The following is a 12,461-nucleotide window of genomic DNA, read 5'->3' as shown; positions in this document are numbered from 1 at the left end:
ATACAGGAACCAGAGGGCGGAGTCCCAGGAGGAGCCATGACAATTTCCTGTCATGGCTCCATTAAATATCTTCTTCAGCCACACGCGCGGCTCTTAGCAGAGACAGAGGGGGAGGAGCCAGCCCAGCCAAGAGGAACCATGCGGCCAGGCTTGGCAGCGGCAGCAGCCCTAAGGAAAGCAGAAAGAAGGCTGCCTGCCACAGCAGGAGCCTCCGCCAAGCCTGACGCTCCAAGTGAGCAATCATTGCTGCGGCAGTCGGCCTGACCCGGGTCGCAACCCGCTGCAGCCGGCGGCCATGACACCTGTCCCGGTTGCGGGCCGCCTCGGCCGGCGGTCCTAACAGTATGTGTATACAAGCTTAAAATTAGGAGCACAAATACACACATCAAGGCTATTTTATGCCCACATCATATAAAATCACAACGTACCTGGCTGCATGCCCATACACACATGAATATATTTGCCTGCGTGTCTGTTTTACAGTTACTGCTATAAACTCTACCATTTTGTGGGATGATTGAAAATTACACTCTGTGAGGTTGATTTTAAAAGCATTGCTCGCGGGTATGTGGGCTGCGCGTGAGAAACTGATTTTTAAAAGCTGCAAATTACATGCATATGTACCTCTATATGTGTGAAAAATAAGAGGGTAGAAAAGGCTGGAGCATGGGCATTCCAGGGCAGGGCCAAAATGCCATATAAATGAATGGGTATAGTCATGCCCAAGACCTGCCCCAAACAACACCCTCTCCCACCCCAATTCACTCATCCAACCTGCCTCTGACCCTGCCTCTGCTCACCCAAAACCATGCCCATTACTCTGCCCATGCCCCTCCCACCCCATAGAATTGAATAGAGTAGCCCTTCCCAAGCTCCACCCTAAGCCACACCCCTCCCAACCTAAAACACAGTCCATTTGAAAAAAAAACATGAGATCACCAAAAATGACCCTTGACCACCTTTTGAAGATATTACTGGAAGTCCAACCACCTCCCCAATCCCCAAAAATGCATGCCCTGGAACATCATCAGAAATGGCCATGTCTGCTTTTTGATTACCTCATCGGAAGTCCAAATAATTGCTACTGGGGGTGGTGACAGAACTGGAAACAGGACTTTCTGACCCCAGATTTAAAAGTTACGAGCTATGATGTATCAGCACTCTCTCTCTTTCCCCCTTCCCATCAGTGTAAATATGCATGCCCAAATAGCCTGCCTGGCTGGCATACTGAGTGAAATGTTACAAGTTGTGACAGCAGGAAGTTCTATCTCTTTCCCCCCTTCCCTCCTTCCCCTCAGTGTAAATATTCATTCACAATGACCCTGCCTGGCAGACATGCAGAGTGAAATGAGAGCAGATCCTTTTCTAGTATACATCTCTATAAAACTTACTCAATTTAACCTTTTTTATATCATTACTAAAGGTGTCAAGCTGTTTCTGATAATCCACAAGTTGTGCATCATATGTCTCTACCGGACATGAACTCGCTATGATTTGCATTTCTTTAGAAATGGATTCCTTAATCTCTGATACTTCATCTTTAATGTATGAGATGGTAAGTAACATTAAATCATATGAGCACTTGCTCAAAATAGCATTCCATTTCATAACAAATGCGTCATTGCCAGCATAGAAAGATGGCTCCTTATTCATTCTCAGACCACGTGGAATACGTTTCACATGGCAATACTCGGAGAGAGTTTTTGCATGTAATTCCATTCGCACTAATTTTTTACTAAGTTTCATGTACGAGTCCCAATCCCCCTCAGCTGCAGGCTCAGGTGTATCAGTATCTAATAATCTTAACCCTGATAAAATGTCTTGTGCAGCCTGATCTGTAAAACTCCACATGGGTTCCTCCATGTTTTCACACCCAAATAGTATCTGGTAACCGTACAAGGTTCACTCACTGGGTAACACAAACTATTTTCTCTGTATTATACACCATAACAACACTTAAGAGAAAAGTGTACAACTTTATTATCATAAATTTCAAAAGTGTTTTGGAAATGTGTCCATAAAATATAAAATACACATACACTCATTCACACCTTAAAAACATCAGAATACACAATGGTGCCAGCATATAAGGCTCCAATGAGCCTACACAGTTTTACAATGAATCTTCAATACAACATGTAACTGAAATTCCCTGTGGATATGCCCACTTACAATCTGTATATACCCAACTCCCACACCTACTTCCTAATTCTTATAAGCATAATATACCAAACAAACAAGTTGATAATGCATATTAATGTTGAAGCTGGCCACTATTGTGAAATTCTTATCCTTGGAATGTCCGTTTTCAACTTCGTTATTGATGTTAATTCGCGTGGTGTGACCCCGACAAGCGGCCCCTGTTTCACATGCATTTGCTTCCTCAGGGGGACTGCAACCACTGAGAAAACCAAATTTAAGTTTTAGATACAAGACCATAGGACACACTCACCACCATACATATTGGACCAATTTTTACCTCAAAGTCGTTTATACTCAAAACATTTCACCAGACTGCACAAATGTTCATTTTCTCCCAAACTTTCTCGAAGCATGTAAGCTCAACAATCCCAAGGGCTATTCTTCTCAAGACACAGCAAATATCATGATCTACAAAATTCCAAACACATATATACTAAACATCAGGCTACATAATAGCAAGCCAAACCAACTACGCCCATCAGCCTCTTTAATTCTATACACTTACCAATTCCGTGATACTGCTTTATTCTACACAGCGGTACTAAACCGATTAATATGCCTCTCCTTTTGCAGAAACCTCCAACTGCGCCATAGTTTCACCAGTTTACTCCGCCTCTCCCCAGCAAACTTTTTTAAAGCGTCTCTCAAGGACCTCCGCCCTAACGTGCTGAATGGCATGCCACAGCGTCCCGACCGACAGGACGCAACGGCATGACGTAATGACTTCCTCAAAACTACATTTACCTCCTACGCATGATTGACTGTAATCACCGATCACCCCACTAACACTATCGGCCAATAGCAAATCTCCCTTTCATAGCAAAAATCCTTGAAAGAATTGTAAATCATCAACTCTGCAATTCATAGATGAAAACCACATTCTAGCTACAACACAATTCGGCTTCCGCAAATTCAGAAGTACAGAATCACTCTTAATTTCGCTAAGCGATAACATTCTCCTCAACCTTGAGAAAAACCAACTGTGCCTTCTTATACTCCTTGATCTTTCAGCGGCATTTGACACGGTAAACCATGAGATGCTCTTAAACCGCCTAGCAGAGATTGGAATCAAAAACACCGCTTTCAATTGGTTTAAATCATTCTTACAAGACAGGTCTTATAAAGTTAAGATCAACGACAATGAGTCCCAACCTATCGATTCAACCCTAGGAGTACCTCAAGGATCCTCCTTATCTCCGACCTTATTCAACATTTACTTGCTGCCCCTCTGTAACCTACTATCTAAACTGAATCTAATACACTACCTATATGCGGACGATATACAAATTCTCATCCCAATAACCAAGTCACTGCAAGAAACCCTTCATTATTGGAATTCATGCTTCACTTCTAAATCCAATCTACTTGCGGATCTCTGCCTAATTCCCAATGCCAACAAAACTGAATTCCTCCTCATCACACAAGATGGCAACTACCAGCTCTCCAACTCACATCCCGTGGCAACACCTACTCTATCGCCCATGGTAAAAAACCTAGGAGTTATCATGGACAACCAACTGAACTTCAAAAGCTTTATTAACAACACCGTGAAAGATTGTTTCTACAAACTCCAAGTCTTAAAACGTCTTAGACCTTTACTCCACCCCCATGACTTCAGATCAGTGTTGCAAGCAATTATATTCTCAAAAATGGATTACTGCAATTCTCTTTTACTTGGTCTCCCTGCTATTTCCCTTAAACCTCTACAAATGCTACAAAATGCCACTGCCAGGATTCTAACCAAAACAAAAAAAAGGGACCACATTACTCCAATCTTAAAGAATCTCCATTGGCTCCCTATAAAACAAAGAATCCTCTACAAATCCCTCTCAACCATCTACAAAGCCATCTACAAAACCTCACACCTAGACCTCAAAATCCCATTACAGCTGCATTCATCCTCTCGTCCACGAAGATCTGCACAAAAAGGCTCTCTAAAAACACCTCCATTAAAGACATCTTCAAACAAAAGAGCATTCTCCTCAGCAGGCCCTAACCTATGGAACTCTCTCCCTGCGAACCTTAGGCTCGAACAATGCCCAATAAACTTCAAAAAAAGACTCAAGACCTGGCTTTTCTCCCAAGCCTTCGTATGAATGGAACTTTAATATCAATATCACTACATGATCATCTCATCATACGTCCCACTGCCTAATTAATCAAGAATTCATATACACCTCGCCTCCCCCCTACGACTGCTCACATATTACAGGACTGCTACTTGATTGATCAAAATCGCTAGTTATATTAGATTCACTATTTAAAATGTTATATCGCATTTTGTTTAATGTTATGTATTTTAACTAAATTCCCAGTTCATACTTCCTGTTCTCTGTAAGACACACATATGTTATGTCATCCCAAAGTTACTTGTAAACCGAAGTGATTAGTAACATTGTTACTAGAACTGCGGTATATAAAAAATGTTAAATAAATAAATAAATAACACTTCCTATAATCACATACATACCCATACATCAAAATCCATATTCATTCACACCATTCACTATCCACAACGTACTTCTTAGTGACAAGATCACATATATTCACCAATCACAAAGCCCTCCCATTATCACCAGAAACGCCTATCGTTCACTGATCACAAAACTCTTCATTACCCAAAAAAGGTTCACCATACTTAAAGGCTGTATGACAATCGATCCCAATAATTAACTAGATGTACATAAATGGAACTTGAATAGAACCAATAAACTTAAAAAAAAAAAGGCAATCCATTCAATTTCAGCGTTCAAACCCTGCGGCATCAGGGTTTGCCATTCAAAAATGCATTGCTGTTCCCATTGCGTCAATAAACGTTGTGTGTCCCCTTCAGGATTCTGACATTGTCTAACCACAAAGAATTTTATATCATTAATGGTATGTGCTTGCTGTAACCAATGGCTCACCAATGGAGCTGACTCTTTTCTGGTTCTCACACAACTCTTATGCTCCACAATTCTCTGTCTTATGGATCTATTAGTATGGCCAATATATACTAATGCACACGGGCACACGATAGCATACACAACACGCTCAGATGAGCAGGTAAAATGTCCTGACAATACATATGGGCGCATAGATCGTTTAAACTGATACTGATGTATTTGCAGCACATTCGTACATACTGAGCAATGGCCGCATTGGAACTGACCTAGAGATGACACTTCAATCCTTGGCTGCTTTCTTCTCTTCAATCTCTCCCTTAAGTTCTTACCTTTCTTAGTGGCAAAGATGGGTAATTCTAAAAAACTAGGTAAAGCCGATATAACTGTCCAATGTTTCATTATACTTTGCTTAATGGCCGAAGTCTTAGAGGAATAAAGTAAAGTGCAGACTATTCTCGAAATATTCTCTTTATGCTGAACCCTCAACAGATTTTCACGATTTGCATAAAGGCCTCTCTTAAACGCCTTTTTAACGAGGCGTTTATTGTAACCACGTTCCACAAACCTATCCGAAAGTTCTTGAGCCTTGAATCTATATTCTTTAACAGTAAAACACAGTCTCCTGTATCTCAAGAACTGACCGCACGTGATATTTTCCTTCAGCTTTCTGGGATGGAAGCTGGTAGCATGGAGCAACGTGTTTCTGTCTGTAGGCTTCCTAAACACCGTAGTATCAAAATGAGTATCACCTTTAGTAACCTTTATGTCCAAGAAGGCAACAGAAGTGGTATCTTTAACAAAGGTAAACTGTAAATGAACATCACATTGGTTCATATATGTTTGAAAATCTGATAGTACATCCTCGTCACCATTCCACAGAAAGAACAAATCATCTATATATTGCTTCCAGATCATGATACAATCAAAAAACTTGGAGGGATATATATACTGACTTTCATACTGTGCCACATGAGGTCCTGCGACTGTAGGTGCCAATGGAGAACCCATGGGAATGCTTCTCACTTGTTTATAAACAACATTATTAAATCGAAAATAGCTCTCTGTCAACACTAATTTTACCAATTGCATCAACAAATGATACTTTCCAATAGACATATCAGCCTCTTTCAATAATGTTTGAACAATCAAGAGAGCTTGTGATTGGGGAATATTTGTATACAAGGATGATATGTCAGCCGTGACTAACCACTGGACTGAATGTACTTGCACCTGAGCCATACTGTTCAAAAAATCCATAGAATCTCTAACATAAGAGTGAACTTGTGTCACCATAGGTTGAAGTAGCCGGTCAATGTATTTAGCAATAGGTTCAAATTTAGACCCAATGCCAGACACAATGGGCCTACCTGGCGGCTGTTTCAAAGATTTATGGATTTTTGGGACCGTATAAAAATACGGGACAGTAGGATAAGGTTGGAATAACCAATTAAACTCTTGCCGAGAAATAATGTGACTTTTCAAGGCCCTGTCTAACAAATCCTTAACTCTTGCTAACAACTCTTTTGTAGGATCTTCTATTAACTCAATATAAGTAGATGTATCTGCTAATTGTTGCATAGCCTCCTGATTATACCATGCTGCATCCAACACAACAACTGCGCCCCCCTTGTCAGCTGCCGTTATAACTATAGTAGGATCTGTTTTCAACTCTTCAATAGCCCGATGTTCAGCTAAATTATACTTAAGTTTTTCTACATCTGCTTCTATAACATTCAAATCTCTCATCACCAAAGACTCATATGCTAAAACCAGCGGATGAGGGGGAGTAGGTGGCATCCATTTAGAAGCCCGATACAGCTTTTTATCAAAAGTAGGCTCATCTACAGGGCTACCAAAGAAATCTCTTAATCTAATTCTTCTAAAGAATTTGTGCAATTCGACCCTTGTAAAGAAAGGGTCATTTATTTATGTATTTAATATATATTTCTATACCGGACTTCACGAATAGAATTCACATCAGGCCGGTTTACATGGAACTTAGGGGATGAACAAGTGTAACCAAAAACGAGAAGGCTGAATCAAGCAAAGTTACATAAAACAAGGGCATTGAACTTGGGGGCTAGAGTAGCCAGGAAGAAAGGTAGAGTGGAAAAGCAACAAATAAATAGTATATAACTGGTTATGAGATTGGTAATTATCTCATTCCTTAGGCTGAGTTCGAAGTGACATTTTGACTAGGGGAAGGCTTGGAGGAAAAGCCACGTCTTCAGTTGTCTTCGAAAGGTATGAAGGCAAGGTTCCAGTCTTAGGTCAGTCGGAAGTCTGTTCCAGAGTACCGGGCCTGCTGTGGAGAAGGAATGTTCTTTGGTGGTTTTTAGACGGGTGTATTTTGAAGGTGGGACTTGAAGGGTCCCTTTATAAGCTTCTCTGAGGGGTCTTTCGGACGAGTGGTGTTTGAGAGGGTTCTGAAGGTCTAGTGTGAGCTGTTGGTGAATAGATTTGTGGATTATCATGAGAGCTTTATATAGAATTCTATATTTTATTGGCAGCCAATGCAGGTTTCGAAGGATGGGGGTAATGTGAGCACGGCGGTTGGTATTGGTTAGGATTCTAACTGCTGCGTTCTGGAGCATTTGTATAGGTTTTGTGGCTGAAATGGGGAGCCCCAGTAGTAAGGCATTGCAGTAGTCTGTTTTCGAAAATAACGTGGATTGAAGGATGGTTCTAAAGTCCTGAAAGTGGAAAAGGGGTTTGATTCTTTTTAAAACTTGAAGCTTATAGAAACAGTCCTTGGTGATATTATTAATTGATTTCTTTAGATTTAGATGATTGTCTAGTATAATTCCTAAATCTCTAGTTTGAGAGATCTGTGGGTCCAGAGCTGTAGTGTCGGTATTGGTCGAGTGTTCAGGGGAGATAAGAAGGATTTCCGTCTTGGATGCGTTTAGAACCAGGTTCAGGTTAGAGAGGAGGCTTTTTATGGACTTCAGGCAATTTTCCCAGTAGTCGAGCGTTTTTGGCAGAGAATCTTTTATGGGGATCTATATCTGCACATCATCTGCATAGAGGTAATGTGTTAGTTTTAGGTTTGTGAGCAGATGGCAGAGGGGCAGTAAGTAGATATTGAAGAGGGTATGGGATAGAGAAGAGCCTTGTGGGACGCCTAGCGTTGCTTTATAAGTTGGTGATTCTCTGTTGTTGACTCTAACCTTGTAGCTTCTATTTTTGAGGAAAGAGTTGAACCATCTGAGGGCGATTCCAGCGATTCCAATGTCAGATAAGCGGTTTAGAAGAATGGCATGGTTTACCTTATCGAAAGCCGCTGAGATATCTAGGAGGACCAGTAGGTATGAAAGCCCTTTGTCAAGACCCAGGAGGATGTGGTCTGATAGGGAGATGAGGAGGGTTTCTGTGCTGGAGGATTTCCGGAAACCGTACTGTGAGGGGTAAAGTATTTTATGTTCCTTGAGGTAGTCAGAGAGTTGTGTGTTAACAATTTTCTCTGTGAGCTTTGCTAGAAACGGAAGGTTGGATATACGTCTGTAATTGGAGAGTTCTTTTGTATCCAAGTTATGTTTCTTTAAGAGGGGTTTGAGAGATGCAGATTTTAGCTCATCTGGGTAGTTTCCTTGAGTTAGGGAACAGTTTATGAAGTTAGTCAGTGCTCTAGAGATGGTGCTGGGGATGAGGAGCAGAAGTTTAGTAGGTCATGTCTCTCAGATAGCACAAACGTGAGACCTCTGTTCAAAACTGACAACATATCAGTAGTTAATATTTTGGATGAAATGTTGATAACTTAACCAATACATATACTCTGATCTCGATTATCTTTCAATATCTCCGGTAACGATTGTAAACTCCCCTCTGTAAATTCTTTTGACCTGTATCTATTTGAGGCTGTTTCATTTGAGACCTTAAAAAAGGCACTCTCTGGTTGCCCCCCTGATTAGATCTGTCATCTAACCAGGGTTTAAATGTGACTTGTTTCGCCGGTATATCCTCCAATGGTTTCTCATCATCAGAAGAGTCTCCCGATGATGAAAAACCAGAACGTGATCTATTACTATATCTCTTCCCTTTCTGCATCCACGAATACACGTAGCCTTGTGAATAATCCCGCTCATCTCTATAAAACTTACTCAATTTAACCTTTTTTATATCATTACTAAAGGTGTCAAGCTGTTTCTGATAATCCACAAGTTGTGCATCATATGTCTCTACCGGACATGAACTCGCTATGATTTGCATTTCTTTAGAAATGGATTCCTTAATCTCTGATACTTCATCTTTAATGTATGAGATGGTAAGTAACATTAAATCATATGAGCACTTGCTCAAAATAGCATTCCATTTCATAACAAATGCGTCATTGCCAGCATAGAAAGATGGCTCCTTATTCATTCTCAGACCACGTGGAATACGTTTCACTTGGCAATACTTGGAGAGAGTTTTTGCATGTAATTCCATTCGCACTAATTTTTTACTAAGTTTCATGTACGAGTCCCAATCCCCCTCAGCTGCAGGCTCAGGTGTATCAGTATCTAATAATCTTAACCCTGATAAAATGTCTTGTGCAGCCTGATCTGTAAAACTCCACATGGATTCCTCCATGTTTTCACACCCAAATACTATCTGGTAACCGTACAAGGTACACTCACTGGGTAACACAAACTATTTTCTCTGTATTATACACCATAACAACACTTAAGAGAAAAGTGTACAACTTTATTATCATAAATTTCAAGTGTTTTGGAAATGTGTCCATAAAATATAAAACACACATACACTCAATCACACCTTAAAAACATCAGAATACACAATGGTGCCAGCATATAAGGCTCCAATGAGCCTACACAATTTTACAATGCATCTTCAATACAACATGTAACTGAAATTCCCTGTGGATATGCCCACTTACAATCTGTATATACCCAACTCCCACACCTACTTCCTAATTTGTATAAGCATAATATACCAAACAAACACGTTGATAATGCATATTAATGTTGAAGCTGGCCACTATTATGAAATTCTTATCCTTGGAATGTCCGTTTTCAACTTCGTAATTGATGTTAATTCGTGTGGTCTGACCCCGACAAGCGGCCCCTGTTTCACATGCGTTTGCTTCCTCAGGGGGACTGCAACCACTGAGAAAACCAAATTTGTTTTAGATACAAGACCATAGGACACACTCACCACCATACATATTGGACCGATTTTTACCTCAAAGTCGTTTATACTCAAAACATTTCACCAGACTGCACAAATGTTCATTTTCTCCCAAACTTTCTCGAAGCATGTAAGCTCAACAATCCCAAGGGCTATTCTTCTCAAGATGCAGCAAATATCATGAAATACATTCACCCTATGTACCCGGTTCCCTCCACCCCCTCCTCTCCTTACCCCCTTCCCTCCCTCCCTCCTCCCCCTACACCAAATGCTAACCGTACTTACGTGCACCTGCCCCCTCTCTTACTGTAAATAAGTTTCATATGTTAAGTGTCTCAAGTGCACATGCCCCTTAATTTGTATATTAGTTCCTTTTGTGTATCTAATGCTAATTGAATGTAAATAGCTGCAACGCTGCCTGATGACTCTCCTCTCCTGTACTTTTGCATATCCTCCAGTTAACCCCCTCCCCTGTTCATTGTAATTTTCTTTCCTTTCTCAGTTAATTGTAAACCGACATGATGTGTCCTACGAATGCCGGTATAAAAAAAGTTTTAAATAAATAAAATAAATAAATAAATAAATGATCTACAAAATTCCAAACACGTATTTACTAAACATCAGGCTACATAATAGCAAGCCAAACCAACTACGCCCATCAGCCTCTTTAATTCTATACACTTACCAATTCAGTGATACTGCTTTATTCTACACAGCGGTACTAAACCGATTAATATGCCTCTCCTTTTGCAGAAACCTCCAACTGCGCCATAGTTTCACCAGTTTACTCCGCCTCTCCCCAGCAAACTTTTTTAAAGCGTCTCTCAAGGGCCTCCACCCTAACGTGCTGAATGGCACGCCACAGCGTCCTGACCGACAGGACACAACGGCATGATGTAATGACTTCCTCAAAACTACATTTACCTCCTACGCATGATTGACTGTAATCACCGATCCCCCCACTAACACTTCCTAAAATCACATACATACCCATATCATAAAAAAGAAAAATGAATGGAGAATTTACATAACCCTGCCTAGTAACGTCTCTGTGAGGATATTTCCACAAAATACCAGTTCTAATTTAAAGATATAATTAGCTAGGCTGTTGGACCCACAGGGACCATGGGAAGTGGGGCTGGTGGAAATACAGTACCCACACACATGGGATAATATTAAAAAAGATAATAAGTACATTGTCACCTCGGGAGAAGGAAGCATAGAACATCACGTTGTTGTACGAAGAGGGCATTATGCAACCATTCAAAGTTTAGTGGACCAAATGAACCATAATATGAATAGTCTCTTTAAGCCCAAATCACCATGGATCATTTATGACCCCAATACCCAAAGAATCTTATTAAAATGAGAGGACAATGCAGTAATTTCACAGAGGTTGATTTAGCAACCATTTTGGGTCTGAAGCTAAAACAAATACATGGCACTCGCTAATTCCAACAAATATCATGGGTGGGTTTAATACCATATACACAGATATTGTATAGCATCAGCTGGTGGGAGACCATTTTGTTTCTGCTAAATGAGTTAAGGACAAGTTTATTACCTTCATTTATGATAAACCGCATTATATCCCTGTGAACAAGCAGCACATTGACACCATAACGTTTGAAATAAGGCAGACTAGAACCATCACGATTCATTTCGTTACATGAAATTGATCCTTAAGCTACACTTGCGACCCCAGAAAGCTGCTTTTTAAAATGGTTATGGTTAAAGATTATGGTGACCCCAGAGCACACAGAAATTATTATGCAGCACAGGCTGGGCATATATTTCGAGGTATTAAAGGACTCCAGTCAATTACAGCGCGGGGATAAGCGGTGTGTTTTGTAGTCTCTTTAAGAAAGCAATACTGCTTTTGAGAATGGGTTTTGAGATTGTTAAACCTCATGTGAAAAGTGCAGCAAAAAACATCACCAAATATGTTATGGGCCGTCTCACAACCGCTATTCTGAATAAAATGAATGACAACACTGCACAGTTAGGGTCAGGATTAGTGGCGATTAGAAGAGCTGATAAAAGAAAGAGAACCAATCAAAAGAGGCCTCCTGAACCTTTTAAAAGAATGAAGCCCAAAGGTGCCAAGTCTCAGAAGTCTAATCGCAAGTCTAAGAAGAGAAACCTTGCAGGATATATTCAAAAGTACTATGGCATTTGTTCATCAGGGGCCTGAAGAATGCTTGAAATCAGAATTGGATCTGTTTCAACTAGCTCCCACTTAAA

At 40.5% G+C, this 12,461-nt stretch overlaps 1 long non-coding RNA gene across 5 annotated transcripts in view; it reads right to left on the bottom strand.

The window, feature by feature from the left end:
- The window catches only part of LOC115077629, a 68,095-nt gene that overhangs the window by 39,777 nt on the left and 15,857 nt on the right, over positions 1-12,461 (bottom strand). The window contains exon 4 of one of the 5 annotated variants that reach the window (XR_003852983.1): positions 7,810-10,195. The exons of the other annotated variants lie outside the window; for them this stretch is intronic. This is a non-coding gene — a long non-coding RNA (uncharacterized LOC115077629). Of the gene's footprint in view, positions 1-7,809; positions 10,196-12,461 lie in introns of those variants that run through there. 5 annotated transcript variants of the gene reach the window in all.

This window comes from Rhinatrema bivittatum, chromosome 1 (assembly GCF_901001135.1).
Source record: "Rhinatrema bivittatum chromosome 1, aRhiBiv1.1, whole genome shotgun sequence".
Lineage (NCBI taxonomy): Eukaryota > Metazoa > Chordata > Amphibia > Gymnophiona > Rhinatrematidae > Rhinatrema > Rhinatrema bivittatum.
This window is presented reverse-complemented; position numbering and strand designations above follow the sequence as displayed.